General features: G+C 41.4%; 1 pseudogene; it reads right to left on the reverse strand.

Annotated features, from left to right (window-relative positions):
* Positions 1–2,176: 2,176 nt before the first annotated feature.
* On the reverse strand, positions 2,177–2,482 carry LOC118532693 (NADH dehydrogenase [ubiquinone] 1 subunit C1, mitochondrial pseudogene; annotated as a pseudogene).
* Between the last annotated feature and the right edge of the window lie 4,407 nt (positions 2,483–6,889).

Raw genomic sequence — 6,889 nt, forward strand, 5'->3', positions numbered from 1 at the left:
GCCCTCCGATGGGCCCGAGGCTTCCCCCTCCTGTGACACTTCTGTCGCCTTATTCTCTTTCTAAATCTCTCTCTCTCTCTTTTTTTTTTTTTGGGTCTCTTCTCTCCCCCCAGCCACTTGTCCCCAGCTCTAAAATGCATAAAACAAAAGGTACATAGAAGAAAGAAATCAGTAAAGATACTTAAAGATAGAAAATATATTAGATTTTTATGTGGCTGCACATTACGAGTCATGAGCCCTGTTGCGGGGAGTGTGTAATTTTTATGTCACATTCGTAAGTATGTCTAGGGGCTAATAAGCCAGGAGGGCATCTAATTTAGTTCATGTTGGTACTATCTTACATTGTGTCCCATTGGTTACATGGAATTTTAGTGGAAAAAAAAGGTTATTTTTTTTTCCCCGTTGGGAGATGTTTAAGGACAGATCCTTGCTCAGAAGGAAGTACATCCACCAACAGTCTGTGGTTGGGTTGTTTATGGAGTGGTGATTCTCTCGGTGTGGGTAGATAAGGCTTCCACACACAGAACGGTTGCTGAACTTGATTTCCTGGTGATGGGAGTGTAAGTAATTATGTCTTGGTTTCTGCTATCACTGCAGGAGTGGTGGGATCTTTCTGTCCAGAGAATTCTGCAGATGTCAGTGTTCCAGTTAATAGAGGTTTGCTTTGAACTGTTGCCTTTGGGAAAAGCATTCCAGAAGGAAGGGGTTTTGAGCAGTCTTCTGCCTTGCAGGCATTACTAGATAATTGTGGCAAAGGGAGACTCTATCTGAGAATAGTGTTGCTACCTGTCACAGCTAATAAATGACAATAAGGAAACCATCTTTCACCGAACGGTTGGCAGGAGAACTACATTTAAAAGGCAAAATTTGTGAGTGAAATGATAGGAACTCCATTTCCCTGACACATTTCATGCTTTTCTTCTTCTTCTTCTTTTTTTTTTTTTACAAGTCTGTCCTTAAAGACTTCTGAAGCCCAACAAGACCCATGTATTAGCCATCTTTTCCTAAATTACAAATGAAGAAAATAAACGAACAAGCGTATAAAGAAAAATTGAGAAGAGCTTGAATAAAAATGTAGGCTTGGATGACCAGTGATCTAAACTTCCCATGGGCCAGGCATAATTTCTGATCTTCCGATGTCCTTACCCACCTGAGGATTAAAATTATTTAGGTCGAAGAATGGATTGTTGCAGAAGGACCCAAGGATGCAGAGGAGGTAGTTCTCCTATTTGTGACACCGGTAAGAAGTTTTAATATTCATAGTTCAGTTGTTTCTGTTCTTTAAAGTAAGGCCACTTAAAAAAATGGCAGTTTCAGCAAGTCATGGGCCGGGAGGCCTTGCCTAAGACTCAGTGTGAGGACCGGAGCTCCAGCAGCCAGTGACCCCTGATGAGTTGAATTACAGATCATCATTGGCAGAGGCAGGCACAATATCCCTGGGCCCGGGGCTTTTTGGATCCAGGATCACACTTACAGGAAAAACCTTGTCACATTTAGACCAATTGATGGGTGCCCATGAATTCTGAAAAGACCTAGAGCTAGACCAATTTTTCCTTCCTAACTGTTGGAGGGGTCTAAAGCCATTTCACCATGAGAGTATATGCATCTCCAAATAGTTATTGAATGTCTGCTGTGCATCAGGTGGATTCCCTGGTGGTTCCTAGTTTTCAGTTAAAGGTGACCTCGATGGCTAGGTAATAGAATCGTTCATTTGATGAAGCTCAACTTTGCCAACTTTTTTTTTTTGGTCTGATAATTGGATTCATCATTACCTTCTGACTTACCAAAATGGCACCTCTAGAAGAAAACAGTATTTGAGCTCATTTTTATTTTGAGTAATAAAGTAGTTCTACACCCTAATCCACCAAAGACTATTTTGATTAGAAATTAAGAGTTGATATAAGGAGTAAATCCTTAAGCAGTGATTGAAAAAAAATCTGTCTCCTAAACAAGTTTTCTTATCAATGTGTCCTTAATTACGACTGACCCTGTTACCAGACGGTAACTTCCACATTGAAATATTTCTCATAATGAGCCTTAGAATTGACATTTTCTACACCTTGTCACAGTATACATAATCTGAAGAATACAGAACTATTTTGATTTTTTCATGTAATGATGAGAAACACAAGTGCTGACCTGACATACATTCACATACAATTTTTTCCTTTCTCATTTAACTCAACATATTGGTAAATCCAAAGGAACTGCTATCATCACTTGATGGAACATACTGTATTAGTATTTCCAAAGTTTGTTCCAACCCATTTCTTCTTATATACTCTAAACATCTTCATTATGTTGTTTGATGAGATGGATCCACAAGAAGACAGAGAGGTGCCCAAGGTCAGTCCAACTTCCAGCCATTCGGGTTTGTCATGTGGTGGTTCTCAAACACAGGACTTCACCCTCACTGAGGAGCCGCTCAGGAGCCTGGCCATGCCAACAACCTGACCAGGTGCAACAATGCAGATGGCGCCATCTTGCCGAGCTGGCTCTGGCTACCTCTTTGCTAAGCTAGAGAAAACACTGTCCATGTTCCTGTGCACTTTCTCTGGGGTTGAGTTGTCTACTTTTAGTGTCCACATCCTCTGAGTAAGGCCAGTGGGAAACGGACAGGGGGCAGAAGTGAATGTCTGCAGGTGTCCGGTCTTACTCCATTTCCAAGGTCAGATTTTAAAAGATTTTAAAGGTCTTTTGTTAAATTGAGTTCAGTATTTCCAAAGAAAATGGGGGGAGGGCTTCTCTATACCACGTGCTCACCACTCAGTGGTGGAATTCCTAGGTGGAGCCCATGGGGCTCACAGGCCTGGAGCCTAGGAAAAGGTGCTGCCCCTGTTTGTTGTAGCCAACTGCTAAATCTCTTCTCTCCCACCCTGCGCTCCCTGAACCCCAGTCTCTACCTTCTCTTGCCTGCTGCTATTCTCTCTCTCTTTTGTTTTGTTTTGTTTTGTTTTGTTTTAAGATTTTATTTCTTTATTTGACAGAGAGAGAGAGAGCACAAGCAGGGCAAGCGGGAGAGGGAGAAGCAGGCTTCCCGCTGAGCAGGGAGCCCGATGCGGGGCTCAATCCCAGGACCCTGGGATCACGACCTGAGCCAAAGGCAGATGCTTAACCGACTGAGCCACCCAGGCGCCCCACTCTCTCTCTGTTTTTAAATATACTTTTTAATGTGGTATAATGCACGTAAACGTTACCATCTTCAGTGGTATTAAGTACATTCATATCTTGCAACCATCACCACCATCCATCTCCAGAATTCGTTTCATCTTGCAACATTGAAGTTCTGCCCCCATTAGGAGCTAACTCCCCATTCCCCCTTCCTCTCAGCCCCTGGCAACCATCATTCTGCTTTCGTCTCTGAATTCAACTACCTTAGGTACATCATAAAAGTGGAATCATATAGAATTTTCTCTTTGTGACTGGCTTATTTCACTTAGCCAGTAATGCCTCCAGGGTTCATCCACGTTGTAGCATGTGCCAGAACTTCCCTTTTGAAGGCTGAGTAATGTTCCACTGTATACCATATTTGGTTTATCCATTCATTTGTTGGTGGACACTTGGATTTTTTCCAGCTTTTGGCCAAATTTTCTCTTGAATGTCCCAGTGTTTCTTTACAACCTGGCATCATCCACTTGGGCCCCTGAGTGCCTTCCTTCCTACACTAGTCACCTGAACATCCTGGATGGAGGAGTTTATGTATATATATGTGTGTATGTGTGTATATATATGTGCATGTATATGTGTATATATGTACATTTAAAAAACAAAACAAAACAGCCTTTCTAAGATGTGTTTCCTTTGCCCACCCACAGGCTCCTCTACATCTCTCGGAGTGAGCTGGATCCTTCCTTCTCTGTAAAGTCTCCCCAGGCCTTTCTCAGCTCAAAATGACCTTTTTCTTTGAAATCCTGCAGCAGTTATTGTCAGCAACAATCTTTTTGGCAATGAATCATGCACTGTTTTATGACATCTCTTCTACTGTCTAGAACTGTTATTGAAACACTTCCTTTAACTTTCCGCATTGCTCTCTTACTGCGCTAACTAGATGATTAACTCCACTAGAGCAGGTGCTGTGTCCTGTCTATCTTTGGGCCCCACTGGCTCCCATCCCACGCACGTGTTTGCCCTATACCTCACACACAGGTATTTAATACACACGTTTAATATTTCTATTTAAAAGTTATGAACCTCATTGCACTTTAATTCAGTGAAGTAGCTGATCAGGAGCCAACTTCCTAAATTATTTTTTTCTGTACTGATTTCCTTGTGAATGTCTTGAAAAAAATGGTCAAATAGAGTGTAAGAAATCTTCCTGTTAGCATCCAGGGTTAATGGGCACATATATCTTTTGAGAGAGAAGGGAGATTACTATTTGAATGTCTTATTTTTAACTTCAGTGTTTCAGATAAAGCATTCTTATATATGGTTTTGAATTAGGAATTTGGCAATAATATACACTCTTGGCAGAACACCCAGAGATGATGTTTCCATTTAAACCCATCTGATTAGAGGATGTCTTGACCTTTTTAGGTCTTAAATCACGATAGAATGCTTACTGTTGCAGGGGTTCTTTATTTTAACTTTTGTTAATGAAACTTGTTACATCTTCGGTATTGTTGAAAATGCCATTTCGCCCACGTTTTTAATGGGCATTTTGTTATGGGATTGCTTTCTCTGCACAGCGGTGCACGGTATACACCCTTTCTATTTATTCTCCTGCCTCTTTCCCATTTTCTCCTGAATAAGCAAGCATCGGTGGTATGCGCGGCATAACAAACACCTGACTCTCAGTGGCTTAACAAACACCTGACTCTCAGTGGCTTAAACAAATAGTGTATTTTTTCCTCACATAATAAGAAATAACAGAGGTAAGAGTTTGGTGGAGTTGGTTCAGCCGCTCAGCAAGGACCTAGGCTTTTTTAATTTTCACTTGGCTCTTCTTAGCATTATGTCTTTCGGTTTGTCTTGTCAAGCTCCAGGCGTCTCCATGCGACGCGAGTACAAGGAGATGGGAGGTGGGGTGGGCGGGTCCTTTTATAAGGAAAGCAGAGACTTTCCCAGAAGCCTCAGCAGCCTCAGGAGGCGTTCGCTTCTGTCTCATTGGTCCCGCGCGGATCACGTGACCACCCTCGGCTGCAAGGGGAGGCTGGCCGGGTACTTGCGTTCCAGGGTCTATAGGGGAGGCTGCAAGGGAGAAGGGGCTTAGTAGCGGCTGTTAGTAATGACGTTGGCCATAATATACACCTGGCTTGGGAAATTGCATCTCAAATTACGCAATTTACTTAGCTGTTTTTCACATATTAGGTGTTAAAATATCTGCTTAGTTGGAGAGTGACGTCTGCTTCATGGGAATTTTGTGGACCTTTGTGCTGACTTTCAAAACTCCTGTGTAAAAAATTCTTCATTTCTTAGTTGGGCAGAACTACGAAAAACACATGTGCACCCGTGTGCACACACACACACCATTTGAAGGCAAGTTATATAATGGACTTCGCACCCTAAATACTGTGTGTCTTTCTTAAGAATGGGGATATCTTCGTCTATAGCCACAGCATATTTATCGACTTCAGTAAACTTAACATTGTTACAGTACTTTACCGTTCACATTCCAATTTTGGCAGTTGGCTTAAAATTTTTCTTTATAGCACGGAAGTACAGGATCCAGTCCAGAGGTTGTAATTACATTTAGTTTCGTGTGGCTTTAGCTTCTTTGACCCGGAACATTTGCGCGGTGGCACTGCTTATCTTCGGAGAGCCCTTTTCTCCTGCTGTCTTAGACTTAGATTCCTTAGAAGCAGCAGTTTTCAAACTTTTTGGTCTCAAGACCCCTTTCCATTTTTTTTTTTTAAAAGATTTTATATATTTTTTGACAGAGAGAGACACAGCGAGAGAGGGAATACAAACAGGCGGAGTGGGAGAGGGAGAAGCAGGCTTCCTGCTGAGCAGGGAGCCTGATGTGGGGCTCGATCCCAGGACTCTGGGACCATGACCTGAGCCAAAGGCAGACTTAACGACTGAGCCACCCAGGTGTTCCCCCCCCCTTTCCATTCTTAAAAGGCCCTTTTCCACTCCCTTTATTAGGCAAGATAAAAAAACAACTACTGGGCAGGATAAAGAAGTACTAAGGATATAACGCACAGCATGATAACTACAGGTAACACTGTTGTATGATATATAGGAAAGTTGCTAAGAGAGTATATCCTAAGAGTTCTCATCAGAAGGGAAGAAAATTAGGTTATTCCTTGTTAAAAAAAAGAAAATTGACCCCAAAGCACTTTTGTTTATGTGGGTTATAGCTATCGATATGTACCATGTTAGAGTTTAAAACGAGTTTTAAAAATGTTTTAATTCATTTCAAATAACAATAATAAACCCTTTGTATGTTAACACAAATACTTCTTTGAAAAACTATTTTCCAAAACAATAAATGATATTTAGTGAAAAGAGTAGCATTGTCTTACAACTCTTTTTTAATGAGTTTTAATAGAAAACAGATTCTCATTTCTGTGAGTGCTTGCTGTCTGGTGATATTTTAGTTGAAGTATGTGAAGAAAATCCAGCTACTCATAGATATGTAGCTGGAAAAGGGAGGAGTATTTTAATAGCCTTTTCAGAAAATTGTAAATATTTTTCTTGTTTTTTAAAGATTTTATTTGGTTTTTTGAGAGAGAGTGAGAGAGATCACAGAGTGAGAGGGAGAGGGAGAAGCAGACTTGCCACTGAGCGGAGAATCTGATGCAGGGCTCCATCCCAGGAACCTGAGATCATGACCTGAGCTGAAGGCAGACATTTAACTGACTGAGCCACCTAGGCACCCCATAAATATTCTCTGATAACCACACCACAATTTGATAAATGGTACTTTTCTTAAGATGAGTTGCTATGT

Source organism: Halichoerus grypus, chromosome 3, assembly GCF_964656455.1.
Source record: "Halichoerus grypus chromosome 3, mHalGry1.hap1.1, whole genome shotgun sequence".
NCBI classification, from domain to species: domain Eukaryota; kingdom Metazoa; phylum Chordata; class Mammalia; order Carnivora; family Phocidae; genus Halichoerus; species Halichoerus grypus.